Below are 21,431 nucleotides of genomic sequence, written 5' to 3'. Positions count from 1 at the left end.
TGTTCATTTCCACTGTCACTACTCTCTTAACAGGCCTGTTTGTTTACAAACTCCCTCCCTCCCTGCAGGATGAAACCCTGGAGCACATTGCGTGGGCCCTGGAGGCACAGGTTGGGCTCCTCGCGATCTGGCCCCTCCCACCTCCCTGACTGGTCACCTTCTCTTCCCTCCAGGCACACTGCTCCACTTTCAGTTTCCAAAAATGCAGGGCCCTTTCTTGCCTTTGGGCCTTTGATCCTGCCCCTGACCATGGCTGGAATAATCTTCGCAGCCTTTAGTTCTCTCAAGATTGGAGTCATCTCTGCACAGCTCCCATATCTACCCCTATTGTAACACTCCCTGCACTGTGTCCACGAACTACCTATTTGCCTGTCTGTCTCCCCTCCGGTGTACAAACTCCTTGAGAAGAGGACGGAATCACCTAGTTCACAGCTGAATCTCTAAGGCTTTAAGTAAGACCAGCAGAAGATAGGTGCCAGACACAGAATTGCCAGATGGATTAGTGACCCGCTTGGGTCTGATGCACATCTGTGGCAGCCTGTTAGAGCAGGGTCCTCAGAGTTGCTGAGTACCCTTTCTAAGCACCTCTTTGCTGATATCTCAGCACCTGCTCTGAACATTCTTTCCACTATTATCAAGCCCCAAACTCTGGGATACAGGTGAGAAGAGGTGGGATGACCTCCCTTGGAGGGAACCTAGATTCTCGATTTTTTAAGAAGGTCAAGTCTGCCAGTTCCTTCCCTCATCCATTTACTTTTCTACCTCTCAGTGTTTCTGTGTCCTCACCCACTTTTCCTTCCCTTCTGTCTCAGAAGAGCAGGGATCCCTCCTTCTAACCAAGATTAACTCCTCTATTGAGACCCTTGATCCCATTCCTTTCGGGGATGGCAATTCACCAATTCTCCCTTTTCTCCTCACCTACAAATGCTTCCTCTCTGTGGTCTCATTCCTTCCAGCATACACACAAGCTCAAGTCTCTTTTCTCTTGAAAATCTCCCTCCTTATGGCCTCCTCCAATAGCCTTTGCTGATGAACTCTTTTTAAAAGGGACTTTCTATCATCAAAAGGTGTTGGCGAGGATGTGGAAAAATTGGAACCCTTGTGCACTGCCGGTGGGAATATAAATTGGTGTAGCCACCATGTAAAAGAGTATGGAAGTGCCTCAAAAAATTAAAAATTTTGATTTTAATTGATCACATGATCCAGCAATCCCACTTCTGAGCATTTGTCTGAAGAAAATGAAAACACTAATTTGAAAAGATATTTGCACCCCCATGTTCATTGCAGCATTATTTACAATAGCCAAAATATGGAAATAACTGAAGTGTCCATCCATGGACGAATGGATAAAGAAGCTGTGGTGTACATATACAATGGAATATTATTCAGCCGTAAAACAGAATGAATGAAAACTTGACATTAGGGACAACATGAGTGGACCTTGAGGGCATTATATTAGGTGAAATGAGTTAGAGAAAGACACATACTGTATGCTCTCTCTTACATATGGAATTAAAAAAAAAAAAAACCTCATATTAAAAAGAGAACACATTGTGGTTACCAGAGGCAGGGGGAATTGGAGGAAAGTGGTCAAAAGGAAACTTCCAGTTATAAGATAAATAAGTACTATGTAATGTACAACATGATGATTTTAGTTAACACTGCTGTATGGCATATTTGAAAGTTGCTAAGAGAGTAGATCCTAAAAGTTCTCAACACCAGGAAAAAAACAAACAAATCTTTTTTTGTATCCATATGAGATAATGGATAACAACTTATTGTACAATCATTTCATAATATATTAAGTCAAGTCATTATGCTGAACAACTTGAACTTGTACAGTGCTATATGTCAATTATATCTCAATAATAGTGAAAGAAAAAAATAAAGAGGAAGGAGGCAGCAAAAAAGACTTTCTATTACACTTCTTGCCTCCGTTGTTTTCACCACCCTCTTGCTCCTTCCTCCTTGCCCCCCACTTCAGTTCCCCACCGAAAATGTTCTCTTTAAGGTCACAACGACCTTCTCCAGCCCCAAATCCAAGGCTTACCCCTACACTCTACTGATACGGATGTCCCAGGTTTTCTGCCTCACCTTCCTCGTGATCCAACAAGAGTTTATTGAGGACTATTCTGTATGCAGCCTTGTGCTGAGGGATGAGAGGTAACCCAAAGTGTAAGATGGGGTCCTCGAACTTGCAGATGCAATTAAGATAAATACCCCAAAATAGCGTGGAACAGTGGATGGCAGAATATAAAGAAGTGCTAAATTTTGTGGCACAGCCTATACTTCCTATCAGGGATGTAGGAGAACAGCGAGGCTCGACAGCCAAGGAAGTAGACCTAGAGTCTGTCACACAGAGTGAAGTAAGTCAGCAAGAGAAAAACAAATAACGCATATTAACACATATATGTGGAATCTAGAAAAATAGTACAGATGAACCTATTTCCAGGTCAGGAATAGAGACGCAGATGTAGAGAATGGACGTTGTGGACACAGCGGGGGAAGGGGAGGATGGGATGAACTGGAAGATTAGGCTTGACATAAATACACTACCATGTGTAAAACAGATAGCTAGTGGGAACCTGCCGTATAGCACGGGGAGCTCAGCTCAGCGCTCTGTGATGACCTAGATGGGTGGGATGGGGGGGCGTGGAATGGGAGGGAGGTCCAAAAGGGAGGGGCTATATGTATACATATAGCTGATTCACTTTGTTGTACAGCAGAAACTAACACAACATTGTAAAGCAATTATACTCCAATAAAAAAAAAAATCTAATAAATGACTTTGTTCTAAGCCAAAGAAATAAAAAGGAAATGCTAGTCAAGTTTAAGCTGTGAGCAAGGCTACACTGTGTATAATGGGCAGGATTTGCGGGGGTGGGAGTAGGGTTAGGGAGCAAGGGCCTAGTTAGGGTAAGACATGAGCAAAGGGCTCCCACCCAAGCTCCGTTCAGATTTTTTTCTTCACGCTGAAGTGTAAATGACTGACAAGAGCTTAAAATGTAACCTGTAAGTTGTACTTGCATTTTACACTAAAGCCTTCAACTAAGAGGATGCAGCCCTTATGATAGATAGAATTCACCTACCCTGAGTTGGAACAGAATATCAGAGTAAAAAACACTTACTCATCCCTCCCTCTCTGACTGTTTGGTTTGCCAGTTTTCCTATATAGGAACTATGCATGAATATGCCAGCTCTGTTGTGCAAATATTTTCCTTGATCTGAGGTCAGACGCGGTCTCAGCCTGCCTCAGCACACACAGCCTTACATCCTCCCAGCGGGCTGTTTGTTCTCAGTGTTTGATGTCAATCTCTGTTCAGTGTGCTTTTATACCCGAAGTGTTATTTTAATCCAAACCATGTTTTAAAATCCTCTTATTTTGGCAAAATGGCTTTCTCATGTATTGCAAATAAAAATAATATCAGATACTCATGTGTCTCCAAACGCTTGGCATACAATTGCTCTGCTTAATCGTTCACAACAACCCTGTGAAGTAGGTTCTGTTGTTATCCCCATTGACACATGAGGAAACTGAGGCACAAATGATGAAAGAACGTGTCCAAGTTAAATAACTTGCTGTGACGTTAGGGAGACAGGGTTTCACTCAGGAGGTGGAGGTGAGGCTGTATGGCTTCCTCTTGCTGGCAATTCGTGCTGCTCTGCCAGCTTCTGATGGCTGCTGGCAGTGGCTGTGGAGCTCCTGCAGCTTTATTTTATTTTATTTTATTTTTTAATTTTAAAAAGTGAAGTATAGTTGATTTACAATGTGTTAGTTTCAGGTGTACAGCAAAGCGATTCAGTTATACATACATACATATCTTTTTTTTCAGATTCTTTTCCCTTATAATTTTAAAATATCGAGTATAGTTCTCTGTGCTATACAGTAGGTCCTTGTTGGTTATCTATTTTATATATAGTAGTGTGCCTGCAGCTTTAGAAATGCTTGCCTTTCACTAGTGTAATGACAGTTTGTAGTATGTAACCTATAACAGAGCTTCTCAAACCATCTGTGTTGAAGGACTAGCTTTATTTTATTTTTTAAAATTTCCAAACCATTGAGTGACAACACTTTTTAAATTGCTATAAAAGTTTCTAAACACTTTCAATTTCTATATTTGTGGTAGATTAACAAGGAGCAATTTGCAGATTAGCACCAGATCAAGGACTATATTTTGAGTAGCACAGTGCATATCATCACCAAAATCAGTTTCATGCTTTTAGAATTTCATTTCTTTCATTCAATAATATTTGTTAAGTGCTTACTACACAGCAGGCAATAAACCAGGTGCAATAAACAAGAACGTTAGGGCCTTCTCAAAGCTAACATTCTAGCAGGGGAAGCAGACTCGGAAAAACTCACTGCAAATTAATTACTTTTTTTTAGATAAATGCTAAGAGGAAGATTAGAGTACTCGGAGTTCATATCAGGGTGCCCCAAGCTAGCCTGACAGGTTAAGGAATGTTTCTCTAGGGAATCTTCAATCTTAGAGCAGAAAGATAAGCAGGGGGTGCGAAGCTCATAGTGGGGGAAAAAAGCTTCTGGGCAGAAGAAAGGGCCTATGCAAGGACCCTGAGGCAGAGAGACAGATGGGAGGCTGCTGAAATAAAGTCCTGCAGGTCTCTAACGGTCATGCCAAGGCTTTTACGTTTAATCTTAAGAGCTATGGAAAGCTCTGGAAGAGTTTTAAGCAGGGGGGTAAAATGGTCAGATTAACCTTTTAAAAAGAACACTTACTTTCCCATTAATTTAAACACAGTGAGTTTTCATAAAAATTGCAATGGGGAATTAACAATCTATTATAGAAATTTTCACATATGAACAAAAAGTCTGGGACTGTTCTCATATAGCAAGGGTTACTGTGATTCCTGTGCCTGGAAGAACACATCACGGGGACAGTCACGTCTCCAAAGAGGTCAGTACGTTCTACCTCTGCGCCCTTCCCTCAGCCGCGCCATCCTCTCAATAGCATCTTAAGGAGAGGAGCTGTGGGAGGTATGTGACTAAACTGCACCCATTCCTCGCTCTTCTGCACTCACACAACCACACTGTAGTTCAAGTTAGCCGTGCGCCCAGCTAAGGCTCATTTTTTAAGCCGATTGAGAGTGACCACGTGACCCTGTTCTGGCCAATGAAAAGACAGCAGAGATCTGCTTAGCGTTCAGGGAAAACTTTTGCTTTCCAGGTAAGAGGAGACCACTGTCTGGCTAGTGTGGCCCTTCCCCTTCTTCCTACCTTAAAAATGTGTCCAGAGGTGCTGCAGCTACCTTGCCACCATGAGGCAACAAGCACAAGGAAGAAATCCAACATGGTAAGGTTGGTGGAGCGGAAAGGAAAACCTGAGTCTTGCATGACTCGGGCCGGACCGCCCACTTCCGGTCTCCTCGTTCTGTGAGAGAAATAAAGCTCTGCGTGCTGAAGCCGCTGTTAAGTCTGGATTTTTGATTCTGGCAGTTGAAAGTAATTGAGCTTTCCAACTGGAAATGGATGGTCCACAGAATCAGATCAAACTGCATAGCCCAGTATTCTCCCCCCGTGACTGTTCCCATCTTTGGACATTTAGATATTTCAAAGGAAAAAGGCTTTTCTTTTCTTTCTGACAACCGGTCACCCTTCTCACCGGGAGCTGTAACTGGATAAGTAGCTCTGCCTTGTATCCTTTGTTTCCTAAAAGGGGAAGGGCAGGCAGTGAGGCTTCGGGTGGAAAATGCTGATATACTACACCACATCAGAATGTGCTGTTCTCATTTATTTTTTAATACAAACCCATCTTTGCATGTGGGCACTGGCAAAGAATTGATGGTTATGAAATATTGGGCGATGGTGGTAATATAGGAGGTAAGTGACACACAGCAAAGGAATCTTGTCTTCAAATTACACAGAACGCAAACCCATTGTGGTTTATGACATAGCTCCCACGTTTTTTCCATATTTATCCAACAGGGCTCCAGTGAAATTAATCATGCGTTCCATTTGTTAAGTGAATATGTAGAATTAGGGGACGGAGTTGTGTAAAGCAGCATGTAAAAGTCATGGGAAGGTACAGCCTCCGGCCTGCTACTGCCTGCTGATCACTTCCTTTGGCACCATTGAGCTCTGGTGAGGACCAATAAGAATGGTTTATACAACATTCAGGGATGAAGTTCAGGAAGTGGTTGTCACAAATGATGGATGCTACAGTTACTATATTCGGCACCAAAGGGATTCATTTATCTTTACAGACATACAGGAGCAGAGCGGGTGCATTCAAAGGTAGTCTTCTGGGCAGAGAAGACATTGCAATTCTAGCCACACGCTGTCAAGAAACCCATATGTCTACAATGTAAAGGGCTTTTTAAGATTACAAGCTGTCTTTCAAGCAACACAGCCTCTACTAAAAATAATTCTATTTGATCAAAGTAGGAAGAATGCTACTGGTTGCTATCTCAGGGGCAAAGATAGACTCAAAACAGTATAATCTCTCATGCCCACAAAAGGACCCCATGAAGGGCTATCTATCAAAGGAGAGATGTTTCAAAGGAACACATACTCTACTGGGGTGGCCAACTGAAAATATAAAATACTAAAATATGTGTGTAATGAAATCTCCGTGGCTTATAATGAGGGTAAAATCCCCCTGATGGGGTCTGGCTGAAACTCCAAATTAAGAGACTGAAGCTGAAATCCCTATGACCTTGAGGCAGCAGCTGAAGACTTTAATGTATGTTCATTTTCGGTCACTAAATGTTTGTAACATCTGGAGCATGATTAATGCCTAAAAAGGTTGAAGAACTTCTAATGACATTAATAGCCATTGGTTACACTGAAGAGTGGTCCTGCTGCCAGAAAAACAAATGACCAGGCACTTAAAGCCTCTATCAGGGTGGAAAAAGGCATTTTGCCAAATTTAGTCACCTCTTGGAAACTGTGTGGTCAGTTTTCTGAACTATATTTGAACTCCAGAAGTCCATAGTTGTTTCCCTGGGTAAAACAGCCTTCCTGGTATTTCAAGGAAATTTAAAAATCTTTGGAAAGTCTAAAAAGTTCCATGATCCCAATTTTGGAAAAGGGGAAATACTATAAATATATGTACAGAAAAATACACTAGAAAAAGAATTTTAAGTTAACAGCAGTTACATGGGGTAGCAGAATTACTATTTGTTAGGCATCTCATATTTCCTGAATTTTCTAATACGAACATACATTATTTTTATAACCAGAAAAGTTTATAAACCATTTTTAAGACGGAAAAGACTTCTGAAAAAGCAGGTAACCTTCTACAGAGGAGAAAGATGAGTTGATTCTACTTTTGCCACTCATTAGCTGTGTAACCTTGGTACTAGAGGTAACACTTATAAGATTAAGTGAAATGGTATATACAAAGCACCCACAATACTCGGAGGCATATAGCAGATGCTTAATAACTGGCAGTTTGCATCATTATTCTTGCTCAAATCATATTCAGTGTTCAAAACCATATTCAGATAGCACCAGGCATAAAATTCTATTTTGCTGGGAAATTTACCTGAATTTCGAGGTGAAAGAAAACTGTCCTGAAAACAGGACAAAATAGTATTCCTCGTATAGCTCCAAAGCCTGGGATTCCATGGCAAGGAGAGAGGTAATAGGAGGGGGATGTGACGGTGTTGACAGGGTGCCAGTGTTGGGGACCAGAATCAGGCTCCCTTTCACCTCCCACTGGCTTCCAGACAGATAAAAATTGTGAGGCTCTCATGAACATTTGTCAGGGATCCCCGTGCCTGGGGTCAGGTGCAGTGACATGGGACACAGCAACTGCCATGGCCGCAGCTGTTGGCCGTCAGCCCTGCCAGGGCTATTTCAGGTTTCTCTAAGCGTTCCTTGCCCCACTAAGCAAAGCTTCCAGAAATGCTTTGAACTATTCAAGGACGAAAAGGCCCTTATGGCCTCCATTCCTAGGAGGCCAGCCTTCCGCTAACTAAGCCACAGTGAGGGTAGGGTTTCTCTCCTGGGTGGGGAGCGACTGTCTATGCCCCTAGGCCAGAGCTTTCGGGGAACAGAACCTTACACATGCTTCCTCCAAGTCCGAGCCCTTTGCGAGGATTTTCTGCTTAAATTTTCCAGTTGTTTCAGCTAAATATATCTAGTATGAACTCTCTCCTTGCGGTGCAGGTAATGAGGCAGTGTCTCCAAAGTTAAGTAATAATAATACTAATAGTGCACATGGATTACGTAATCTTACTTTGTGCCTATGTTGTGCTAAGCAGCTTCTATATTGCTGCATTTATTTCTCACAACAACCTTGTGAGGTCAGTACAGTTACTGTTACTATTTTTTTTTTTAAACATCTTTATTGAAGTATAATTGCTTTACAATGGTGTGTTAGTTTCTGCTTTATAACAAAGTGAATCAGTTATACATATACATATGTTCTCATATCTCTTCCCTCTTGCATCTCCCTACTGTTACTATTTTATAGATCACTGGCCCCAAATTTATGTCAGCCCACAGCTGCTTTGTAATGCATACATGCTTGGGATCATCCTTGACTTACTTTCTCTGTCTTGTAAAATTTCTCAAATGATTACCAGTTTAAAATGTGCACGTTTGGGTCTTTATGGATTCAAAGGAACAATCCTCGTTAGATTCTTTTTTTTTCTCTACGACCCTGCCCCAGTGAGCCTGAGTATTTTTCTCCATGACCCTGCATCCCGGGTTCCGATATGAGTCCTTTATATCATGTCCCTGAAGAGTGAATCTCTAAGTTGTTGGCCTCAATTCTCTTCTAAAAGCTGTAATACTCTTTTTTATGGCCCGGGGAACAAATGTACTTCCATAATGACCAAAAGATAGCATGGGAGAGAGAACTGGACAGAACCATATGCAATGAATTTTTTAGTGTAAGAAGAGCCCCGTGGCTCCCATTATTCATTTATCACGCAGGCGTCCACCGGGTAACAGCTGACAAGTGCAAAATGATGCTCTGCCCGTTACCAGACTGTTGGGACACTCAATGCAGACCGTCCACTGCAGCTCTTCCTCTGTTCTCCCTTCTGCCCCCACCCCTCAAAGGCTGTTCTTGGCAAAACATATGGGAGCCATTCGGGCTTACTCCTTTCCTTCCGATGTCCAAGTCACGTTGACAACAGGGGATTTACAACTGCCCCAAGTGGAGCATTTTGCTCTCTTTTGGATTATTCCAAGTTTGGGGCCTGTTAAAAGTTTTGTAACTACATAAATATTTACCCGGAGTTTTGGTTACTATATAAACTTAACAAACATGACACTGGACCCAAACGCTGTAAGTCACATGAAAGTCTTCCAATCAAGAAAAGGGGATACTAATAAAGGACTTTGGAATTGATTATTTTTATCACGAAATATTCTTACTGCTATTTTTATGCTGGGCTTTTAAAGTACCAAAATGTGTTCATCCTTGACTCTACATAAATATTCAGACCTCACTCACTGTCCATCAGCCAACTTGCTGAGATGTGCCCCTGGATCACAGAGACCCGGGGGAGAACGTGCATGGTGCAGTACAAGGCTTCACCCTTATTTTATTACTTATTTATTTTGGGGGGACCGTGCGGCTTGCGGAATGTTAGTTCCCGGACCAGGGACTGAACCCACGCCCTCGACAGTGAAAGCGAAGAGTCCTAACCACTGGACTGCCAAGGAATTCCCAAGGCTTCACCTTTATAAATGAACTGGCTAACGGTGGGAAGCTGAGGGTGAAAAGTGCTACTCTGAGCTTTGTCACCTGTGAGGGCAAGAGATATGACTTTGTGTTCAAATGTCATATGTTTACATTTGTTAGTGGGCTCTTTTTTTTTCTTTTAATGTATGTATGTATGTATTTATTTATTTATTTGGCTGCATTGGGTCTTCGTTGCTGCACGCGGGCTTTCTTTAGTTGCGAGCGGGGGCTGCTCTTCGTTGTGGTACGTGGGCTTCTCATTGCGGTGGCTTCTCTTGTTGCGGAGCACGGGCTCTAGGCACACGGGCTTCAGTAGTTGCAGCACGCAGGCTCAGTAGTTGTGGCTCGTGGGCTCTAGTGCGCAGGCTCAGTAGTTGTAGCGCACGGGCTTTGTTGCTCCACGGCATGTGAGATCTTCGCGGACCAGGGCTCGAACCCGTGTCCCCTGCATTGGCAGGCGGATTCTTAACCACTGCGCCACCAGGGAAGCCCTGTTAGTGGGTTCTGGTTGACACTTACGGATGCCAGGTAGAAAGAGCTGGGACGTTTAATGCCCCAGATAGTGATTATTAAGGGTAGGCACTAAAGTACTCAGACCTAGGACGGGACATGTCGCTCATGAAAAATGTGAGGGGAAATATTGTGCATTCTTTTCCTAACCCTCTGTTTGCCGTGAAGTTAACCCTCCACATGCAAGGGGTGGTTTGTGTTTTATGTTCTTCAGAGCTGTGGTCTCTGGAGGGAGGTCTCTGGCAGGGCTCCCTGCTCCTCTGTAGAAACGAGTTGGTCTCGGGAGAGGGTGATCTGCTCGGGTTAGAGCCTGCTTCCTCCACCCTGGCCTGAATCCATCTCCTCCACCTTTCTTCGGCTCCCTGTCACCACATCCTGTGGACCGAGCAAGGAAGGACACTCTTTATTGCTTTGCAGATGATCAGACTGGAACCAGTTTTTCTGAGTTTGATATTACATCATTAAAGGAAGCTTCAGCTCGAGGTGAAATGGGGCAGGTTTGCTGGCTTCATAAACTCTGGAACAATCTTATTTACCGCCCCAAGAAGGAGATAACAGAGCAAGCCCTGGAAATTTTGTAGAACACTGCTCTGGTAAAGCTTACAGTCGCTCTGCCAGGGCTTCATTTCTTTAAGGGACTGAGTTAGTGGGCAATTGCTGTTCTTGGAACGTTATTATCCCCATTCTATACATAAGTAAATGTTGACAGTGAATGGTTTAATGACTTGCTCCAAATTTTATAGCACGCCAAGATTATAGTTAGAGAAAAACTAGCTGGAATTTCTGACTGTCAAACCCATGCTTTAGCCAGGAGACTCAGCTCTAAATAGACATGCTTTAAATGCACACTAGCAAAATCTGAGAGAAACAATGTTGCAGAATCTAGTATCCTTCAGAACCTTTGGATGGAAGTTATCAAAGCTCACTGCTAACATTCTAACTCCCTCACCTCTGCACGGACCTCCTAGGAGGTGATGAATCATTTTTCCTTTCCCCCTCTGAGGACCTGCCAGGCAGAGAGGTTAAGCAACTTAGCTAAGGACACAATTTTAGAGGTAGAACCATGACCAGACTCATCTCCTGACTCTAGATCAGAACTTTCCCAATGATGCTAGAAACTGACCAGATGAGTTCAGAGAGACTATTGCATATCTGTGATGATTCTGTACTGTATTGTGTCTACTTGGTTTAGCTGGAATGGTTTCCCAGAATCCCCTTCTCTGTATGGTTCTGGGTTAGAGTTGGCCCAAACAGAAATGGGGGCAAGATTTGGAAGGTGGAAGTAAAGCAACAGCCACTACTTTGTGAAGGTCATTGTGGTTTCATGTGGTGACAGACAGATGGAAAAGTGCTGGTGGGTTCCAGTGTGTCCTTGCTCTTTCCCATTCCATGTCCAGCAACTCTCTCTTTCTGTCTTCCTTTCTTTCCTTCTTTTTTCCACCACTTTATTGAGGTATGATTGACATACAAAAATCTTTACATATTCAATGTATACTACTTGATGAGTGTAGAGATAAGTATATACCCATGAAACCATCACCATAATCTATGTCATAAACATGTCTGTTACCTCCAAAGTTTCTTCACACCCTCTTTATTTTATTATTATTGACATTACTGTTGTTGTTTTGTGTGATATTTGGTGTTATTAAAACATGAAACTAAGATCTACCTTCTCAGCCAGTTTCTAAGTATGCAATACAGTATTGGTAATAGTAGGCACTTTGCTGTACAGGAGACCTCTACGACTTACTCATATTGGATAATGAAACTTTGTACCTTTTGACTAATGTCTGCCCCCAGCCCCTGGCAACCACCATTAGACTCTCTCCAGCAATTCTTTCTGACGGTTGGTCCAGTGGCCCCAGGCCCAACCACCAGATGCAAAGGCAATAGTTCTCCATGGACTTCTCTACCAACTCTGCTTTCACAGCTCTCCTCCAGCAGCTGCACGTGCCCGGCTGCCCCTATGCCTGGCAAACTTTGACTGTTCCATTCACACCAGTGCTTCAGGAGAGCTGGTTAGTCACCAGTCCTCCAGTTCCCCATTAGGTATCCCTGCTTCCCCAGCTTCTCCCATAATTGCCTGATACATCCTGTGATACTCACAGTGGTTCTGCTTTCCCCACTGAAATCTGACTGATGGAAAATCAACATGGTGCACCACGGGAGCTGCAGAGGAATATGAGAGAGTCCCTGCCCTCAAGGGACTTCCAGCTCAGTGAGGAGGTGGAACACTTTAACACAGCCAGCTGGGGACTCGTGGCAGCTCACAGATCAAGTGACAAATGCATGATGTGGTCATTGCCTTGAAGTCCTTGCAGCCTGAGGTGTCCAGTGTCTTTCAGTGCCAGGCATGAGGAACTGATTGGGAATGGACACGGTCAGCATTCTTCATGACCGGTGGCCACATTTAGTCTGAGTGGATACAGACCTTTTCCTCTGTTCCATCCAGACTGTAGGCTCCTTATCAACGTAAAAATGGAAAGAAAGTTACTTACATACTGGGTGAAAATGTTGAGTACGTTTGAACACGAATGCTGACGCTGAAGATTTCCCATCCAACCAACAGGAATTCCCCTGGCTTGCCACACTTGGGTAACTTGAGTTCTGGAATTCCAGCCTCGGTTAACCCATATCCACAAATTTGCTGGAGTTATGAAACTTAGTGAGAGTACTGTTTTTCTATTATTCGTTCCCAATATGTTCTGTCCTGAGCCGACACCACTGAATTTATTTCCCCCACATGTTTAACCCTCTGCATGTTGACCACCTTTTGGTATCAGCCAAAAGAAAAACAGATCAAAGCATGCGTTCCTGGTTTTTACACAAAATAAATTTTATTTCTAACTTGGCTGGAAACTTCCCCACTCACTCGGTCTGTTGGCCCTTTTTGCTGGACCTCAGTTTCCTTCTGTTAAAAGCAGTTACTAATACTTCCTTGGGGAGGTATGAGCACCAATGCTGGGCTACAAATCCAGGTAAGACCCCTGGGTGAAAGGTGATAGGGAAGCACAGCAGCAATCTGGATGAATAGCCCCTGGAAAAGTCCAGTCCTCAGCTCAAAGCAATACCACAAGCTTCCGGAAGCTGCTTGTGAGCTGAGGTTTTATTTTGCAAATGTATATCTACATGCCTGTGTGTCTGGAGTGTCGACTCCAAAGACCTAAGAATACAGTAAATGACATCATAGGTAGCTCTGAAAAACGAGGATTTATTTTTAGCTCTGACCCTTGTCTGTTAAATTATTTGATTTAAAAAGAAGGAGGAGGGGCTTCCCTGGTGGCACAGTGGTTAAGAATCTGCTGGCCAGTGCAGGAGACATGGGTTTGAGCCCTGGTCCGGAAGATCCCACATGCCGCGGGGCAACTAAGCCCGTGCGCTACAACTACCGAGCCTGCGCTCTACAGCCGGCGAGCCACAACTACTGAAGCCCGCGCGTCTAGAGCCCGTGCTCCGCAACAAGAGAAGCCACCGCAGTGAGAAGCCCGCGCACTGCAATGAAGAGTAGCCCCCGCTCGCCGTAACTAGAGAAAGCCCGCGCACAGCAACGAAGACCCAAGGCAACCAAAAATAAATAAATAAATAAATAATTTTTTTTTAAAAAAAGGAGGAAAAGGGGAGAAGAGAATGAAATCTAAGAGGCAATGAAAGAATGTGGGACTCCTGCTGGATCTTAAAAAGCACCAGCGTGAAACTCAAGTACAGCTTTCCTATTTCTTTTCTTTCTTTCTTTTTTTTTTTAAATTAATTAATTAATTTATTTTTGGCCGTGTTGGGTCTTCGTTGCTGTGCGCGGGCTTTCTCTAGTTGCCGCAAGCGGGGGCTACTCTTCATTGCGGTGCGTGGGCTTCTCATTGCGGTGGCTTCTCTTGTTGCAGAGCACGGGCTCTAGGTGCGCGGGCTTCAGTAGTTGTGGCATGTGGGCTCAGTAGTTGTGGTGCACGGGCTTCAGTAGTTGCGGCGCACGGGCTCTAAAGCACAGGCTCAGTAGTTGTGGCGCACGGGCCTAGTTGCTCCGTGGCATGTGGGATCTTCCTGGACCAGGGCACGAACCCATGTCCCCTGCATTGGCAGGCAGATTCTTAACCACTGCGCCCCCAGGGAAGCCCCTTCCTATTTCTTTTCAACCAGAAAGGTGGTGACAAGGAAAATGGATGAACAGTGGAGGGTGTGCCCTCTTAGGAGAATTTGGTGCCCTCCCTGCAGTCACTCATTTTGAGACGCTGGTTCCAAGTATCTACAGCGGAGGTGGTGGTCTTTTTCAGAAATCCAGCCTTTAGCTTGTCACTCATTTATCCCTGGATGTTATACGATTGTACTTCCAAGCAATCTGTCCTGTTTGTCTTGGCATCTTATGGGCTGTCACCCAAAGGGTTCCTGCCCACTTTCTGTTTCCATGTTCTGCTGACACGGGGCAAAGAAGGAAAAGAAGCCAAGGAGTAAGATCACACAGAAAGCTGGGTCTGCTCAGTAAAGAGAGGGAAATTGTGGCGATGCTGAAAGATGAAGAAAATGGACTCTCACATAAGGGCAGGGCTCAAGCGAAGAGACTTGGGAAGGAAAGCAGGAATCTGAACAGTGGCACGAGGACAAGAAGCCACGATCAAGAGACATAATGCTGTGGAAGCGTGGAGTCTTAACCTCTGGACCGCCAGGGCAGTCTCCATAACTCTTCATTTCTACTGTAAAATGTGATCAAACATTTTGATCCTTTCTATCCGCTGCTGTATCTTCCCCTGGAGTTGTCCTTGTCTGCACATGGGGTGCAGGGTCACCATCATATTTGCCCTCAGCTTGTGGGAGAGGGGAAGAGTGAAAGAAAAGCCCTGGATAAGCAGGTTCTTTTTAAGCAAGTGATGTGGGAATTACACACATCACTGGTACTCACAGTCGAGAACGTGGCCATGGAGCCACATTGAACCGTGGGGGGCTGGGAAATGAAGCCCCTGGCTGGGTGGGGATGTGTGGGTCGCAACTCCATTACCAGGGGAGAAGGGGGCACACAGATCTGGGAAGACAAGGGCAGTCTGCTACAATAAGGAACCAGAAGGCCATATCAGCCGGGACAGGGGAAATTATAGACCCTTGACCAGCCATTAGAAATATCATGGGAAGGGGAAAGCAAAAAGGTGACATCCTTAGGAACTGCATGTCCATTTGAAGGAAAAGACACCATCAGCAAATACCAGCCTGCCCTTCTTCTTTGGCTACAGCCCACTATTCTAAGGACCTTTGCCTCCAGGTGAACCGCTGCAGTGATTTCCAAACTTTTAAAAAAGCAGCTGCATTTATAAATGCATTCTTACATGGGATTCTAGTTATAAATAAGAAAACAAAAGGGCTGCTCTGGCTGAAAGAGAGGAGAGGGCCCAGAGCTCCAGCTACCTGCTCTGGTTGTCATGGCACATTAGAGGCCAACACACAAGGGGTATGATGTCCACTTGAAGGTTTTCCCCCAGAACAGTGAGGCTACAAGAAACCCAGTTTGAGAACCCCTGAGCTGTGGGAAGCAGGGCCCAAAGCTACTAGCAAGGATAATTTCATCAAAGCCAAACTAGGACCACTCGGAACCTTGTAACAAGGAAGTCATGCTCCAGATCCTAGAAGTGGCAAATCTGAACTTCACTCATTTTCTGAGTAAGGTCTTCTGTAAACCCTATTCTGTGGTAGCAATGACTCATTTCATTTATTCTTACAGAGGCTTGTGTATTTTGGGGAGTTTTGTTTTTGTGATATTGGGGTGGCTATATTTATGACTGATTTAGTTAACAACACAACCCCCCAACTATAACATGGTTACCATGGGAAAACATCATCCACTTTATGAAGTGGTTCCATGGACTGCGACAAAAGCCCTTGTGGGACAAGGTCCACCCTGACCTAGAGGCAGGTGCAGATCCGGGCAAAGGGCACGAGCTCGCTGGTTGGAGCACCGTTATTACCAGCACCCAGTGCCCGGCGATTCTCTCACCTCTTATGGTGAAATATCAAGGAAGAGAGGGGTGTGTGAAAGAGAAGATCCAGAAGTTCGACTTAGGACTAAATTATGGATGACATCAAAAGAAGTCTCGAGAATGTACAGGAGCCCATAATCCCAGTGCCTGGTCAGCAGAGGTGCAAGATGTTCAGTTGGGGTAGAAGACAAATGTGGTGGGGAAGGGGGAGGTGGGTTTCCTCAAGCGGTGTCAGTGAGGAATGAAACCTCCCACCGCAACTGTCTCCAACAGCTATCATGCGTTAAGAAAGGGGGGAAAAAAGGTCCTGAACCTAGCTAAGAGAGCAGAGTATTCCTGACAAGAGTAAATAGAAGGTCTCGGTAGTAAACCGGAAATGAGGTCCCAGTTTTCCTCTTACACCTCCTTCATACCAGATCAAGTTCCTTGACTCCCAATCCATCCCCAAAGGAATAATCTTCCCACTTAAGCCCTGTGTTAAATGAGCAAAACATCATAGAGTGTTGCAAATTGTTTAACGACACCTTGTAAAAAACCCAACAGAAAGATGGGCAAAAGACGTGAACAGGCAATTCACTGAGACTGTGAATATACAGTCAAAAAGAAGTCCAAAAAAAAAAAAAAAAAAGAAGTCCAAGCTAATTATTCCTCAGAGAACTGCAAATGCAGACCTCAGTGAGACACCTACACCTACCAGGTTAGCAAGAATTAAGAACGCTGACAACACCAGGTGTGGGCAGGAGGTAAAGCTACAGGAATTCTTTCACATTCCTAGTGGGAATGTAAATTGGTATAATGACTTTGGAAACCCATTTGGCATTTTGTTGTAAAGTTCAACACGCATATAACTAGGACTTAGCAGTTTCCCCCTGGGTATATATTCTAGATCAGGTTTTTTTTTCCAAACAGGCTCCCGTTAGCAGGTCATGAACCTAACCGAGTGGTACACAACCAACATTTTTAACAAACAAAATAGAATACAATAGAGTAGAAAAACTTAGAGGACATTGTCTGTAGTAAGGGTAAGTTTTGTTTCGTAAATTGTTTCACATATGTGTGTGCACCCATGTGTGTGTGAGTTGCGATGTGATTTTCATGGTTGATGAATGAACCAGGCAAGACACCTGTTGAGGAGCAGAATGTCTTCTCCTGGGATCAGCCTTTGAATGTGAAAGCAGAAAAGGTTCCCAGAATAAATTCACCCGAGTTAGTAACAGGCCATGTTCCCTGTCTACATTTCTTGACTAAAATAGATTATTTTCTTCAAACTGTATTTTTGCACAAACCCATTTTTACCAGTGGGAGTACAGCATGTGCCACCTGGACCAGGCTCTTCTGCGGACACAATTCATTAGCTGCCCTCACTCTCAAAATGCAATTGAAATGGATGCATCCTTTAAACTGAATACAAGCAATGGCTTCCAGGCATGCGTTTGACTCAATAATTCATGAAGTACTCATGATTACTTATTACTGAGAATAAAGTAAAATTAGCCACATAGAAGCCCAGGAAATGTATCTGCCATAAAGTATTAAGTGTCTCTACAGTACAGCAAACTTTACTGTCTTAAAAACCATTCCTAGTCCCAAGGACTTACTGGAATAAAAGCATCAATTGTGAACTATTCGGCTCGCAAAGGTGGAACAAACTTTCATATCTTTGTGTTACGGGTTGAATTGTTTCCCCTCAAAATTTATGAGCTATCCCCTACTACCTCAGAATATGACCTTATTTGGAAATAGAGTCACTGTAGATGTAATTTGTTAAGACAAAGTCATACTGGAGTCGGTGGGCCCTTAATCCAATATGACTGGTGTCCTTCTATAAAGGGGAAATTTGGACACAGACATGCACACAGGGAGAATGCCATGTGAACATGAAGGCAGAGATCGGAGTGATGCAGCAGAAACCAAGGAATGCTAAAAACTGCCAGAAAACCACCAGAAGCTAAGCAAGAGGCATGGAATAGATTCCCCCTAACAGCCCTCAGAAGAAATCAACCCTACTGACATCTCAGTTTTGGATTTCTAGTCTCCAGAACTATAAGACAATGATTTCTGTTACTCTAAACCACCCAATTTGCAGTACTTTGTTACAGTAGTCATAGCAAACTAATACTTTGGATCTTTAAGATTTAGGCAAATGCTTTATCTCCTATTTAAATACTAAATATTATAATTACAATTCTCTAGGTTTATAGTCAACATTTGAAATCAGGAGATCTGGAATAAGGATTCTGCTTTTAGTTGGCTGTTTAACCAATCAGTATCAGCTGCGTCAGTGTGATGAAGATTTCTTCGCATTAAAAATAGGCATAGGGCCACCAGTTTAGAACTCAGATAAAAGACCTCAATTTTTTTTTTTAATGTTATTTATTTATTTATTTATTTATTTTTATTTTTGGTTGTGTTGGGTCTTCGTTTCTGTGTGAGGGCTTTCTCTAGTTGCGGCAAGTGGGGGCCACTCTTCATCACGATGCGTGGGCCTCTCACTATCACGGCCTCTCTTGTTGCGGAGCACAGGCTCCAGACGCACAAGCTCAGTAGTTGTGGCTCACGGGCCTAGTTGCTCCGCGGCATGTGGGATCTTCCCAGACCAGGGCTCGAACCCGTGTGCCCTGCATTGGCAGGCAGATTCTCAACCACTGCGCCACTAGGGAAGCCCAGAAGACCTCAATTTTTTGTTTTTTCGGCTGCACGGCATGTGGGATCTTAGTTCCCTGACCAGGGATCAAACCTGTGCCCCTTGTGTTGGAAGCGTGGAGTCTTAACCACTGGACCGCCAGGGAAGTCCCCAAAGACCTCAATTTGGAACTGGCTTCCTGGTCCTGGGTGGTCCACGTTGAATTAATCTAGATCCACTTTCATACCCCCTACCTGTTCCCAGCCTTCCTTACCCCCAAAAGGCTAGTGTCTTGCTTTCAAAAGCTACTTGGAAGAACTGGTAATACTCTCCTGGTGCAATCACAAGTGAATGATTGGTTCATTGTTAAAGAAGTCATTCAGCTGAATAAGGCAATCTCCTTCAAACAAGGTTAGGGGTGTTGGACCAAACGTTATAATTAAGTCAAGTATTTGCCTACATTTCTTGTTATGTAGCTCAATGTATATAGGCGTTTCAAATAACTGAATTTTGGGGTTCCATCAATGTTATTTACTTATTAAGACAAATGAATTTATAGATGAGTATGTAGTAAAGTACAATGATACTATCTTACTTTCTAAAAGGGTTCAAAGACATCTGAGATGTTTGAAAACTTAGACATTTTACAGAGGGTAGGAAAAGCAGCTAGCAATTTCCTGAATTGCTAAGAGCATCTTCTAGAGTTAAGTTACCAGTACAATTATACTTTCACTAGATGCCCAAATCTTACTTATCCGCTTATAATTTCTGTTGATTTGTGAGTGAGAAATAAAGATATAATTTACTGGCTAAGCCAGTCCTATAATGAGTGGAACAAAACCGGATATGCTTGAGAAGTAATAAGCACTTGTCTTTGATTTCCAACACTCTGGTCAGGAAATCTGAACTGCTCGTGATTTAGATCTTTTGGAAATGAAAAAAAAAAGTGTTGCTAGGGGTTCCTAAACTTTCTGCTGGGAGATGTTAGTTTTTTGTTTGTTTTATTGTGGTGAAATATACATAAAATTTACCATCTCTACCATTTTTAAGTGACAGTTCAGGAGCATTAAATACATTCATTCACATTGCTATGCAACTATCACCACCAGCCATCTACAGAACTTTTTCATCTTGCGAAACTGAAACTCCATACCCATTAACAATAACTCCTCATTCCCTCCTTCCCCTAGCCCCAGTAACCTCTATTCTACGTTCTATGTCTGTGAATTTGATCACTCTAGGTACCTCATAAGTGGAATCATACTATATTTGTCCTTTTGTGACTGGCTTATTTCACTTAGCATAATGCTTTCAAGTTTCACTCATGCTATATGTGTCAGAATTCCCTTCCTTTTTAAGGCTGAGTAATATTTCACCGCATCTAGATATCATATTTTGCTTATCCATTCATCTGTCAATGGACACTTGAGTTGCTTCCACCTGAGTTGTTACTTTTCATACCTTGTCATTTTCTGACATGTCCCGTCTTTGGATCACTAAAGAAAGTCAGACACAGTTGCGGAGGGGGCAGGTGATGGGTTGAAAGTGAGGCAGGTGAGGGGGAAAGATGAGGCAGGGCGGGCAGCCAAAGGGCCTGTGCAGAGGGAGGCAGAGGGCCAGGCCGGCTTCCCCAGAGGCCAGTCAGACAGCAGCACCATCTGCCTGAAAAGCTGTACCAGCAGTGGTTCTTCTTAGTTTCAGGTGTCCTTTGACCCCTGTGTTTAGAACCCCTGGTCAGGTACAGCCTCTGGTAGGTGACTCTAGAATGACACTCACATTTCTAAATCAACGTTCCCTGAAGCCTATCAGAAAGACCTTTACCAGAACTAAGCAAGCCAGTGAGAGCATTTCGAACTAGTCCAGATGAGTAGTTAGGAAGAGTGAGCTCCAAACCCCCTATTAACTCTAAACAGCACTCTTTTAAACCCAGGTTTTCAATTTGATTGAAATGGGATCATGTTACAAGCTCTCCCTGAATTTACAAAAAAAAAAAGGAGGTATCTGGTCTTGGGCAAATTAGGCTGTAAGACATTCTGTAAGTAAAAATATTGATAATTTCAGTAGTTCGACACATTCCACATTGATATTTAAAAGTCAATTTAAACACAAAAACTGGGTAATCATTTGATTTTTCACAATAATCAGGGAGGTAAAGGCATGTATTAACAAATAATTTTACACGTGAGGAAACGAGATTTCAGAAAAGCTATGTGGCATATCTAAGGTTACATACCTAAGAAGTGGCAGCATAGGAACTAGAAACCAGGTCTTCTGAATTTAAATTTTAAGCTCTTTCTTTAAGTCAGAAGTGTTTAATCCCAGGAAAAGAGACAGAGGTAGACTGATGCACTATGGACTGGATAAAATTTTAGTAACTTACAACCTGTCAGTTCTGGCTTTGCTACTAACAAGTTATCTCATGTGAGGTAAATAACATTATCACAACTTCTCCTCCTAAGAAATTAGGACTCAAGTCGGTGGCTTGCCCAGGGACTGGCAAGTGTAAGATTTGATCCAAACTATCTCGTTTGAAGAGTCCTCAACCTTCACCTCCATTCTAGAAGCAGAAACATGTTATTTTTGTTTATGGATTTCTAAATAAAAGTGTACTCAGAATTTAGAAGTAATGAAGGCAAATCTGCTCTGACTGAAGGGGGTGAGGGGTCCAGAAGATCCCCCAGG

General features: G+C 43.3%; 1 long non-coding RNA gene across 7 annotated transcripts in view; it reads right to left on the bottom strand.

Annotated features, from left to right (window-relative positions):
• The window catches only part of LOC309609114, an 86,696-nt gene that overhangs the window by 46,992 nt on the left and 18,273 nt on the right, over positions 1 to 21,431 (bottom strand). For all 7 annotated transcript variants that reach the window (XR_014233265.1, XR_014233266.1, XR_014233267.1 and 4 more), the window contains exon 4: positions 5,237 to 12,635. This is a non-coding gene — a long non-coding RNA (uncharacterized lncRNA). The remainder of the gene's footprint in view (positions 1 to 5,236; positions 12,636 to 21,431) is intronic.

The sequence above is a fragment of the Balaenoptera borealis genome, assembly GCF_965194805.1.
Source record: "Balaenoptera borealis genome assembly, chromosome: 1".
NCBI classification, from domain to species: Eukaryota; Metazoa; Chordata; class Mammalia; order Artiodactyla; family Balaenopteridae; genus Balaenoptera; species Balaenoptera borealis.
The sequence above is the reverse complement of the archived record's forward strand: the minus strand, read 5'-3'. Positions and strand labels throughout refer to the sequence as shown.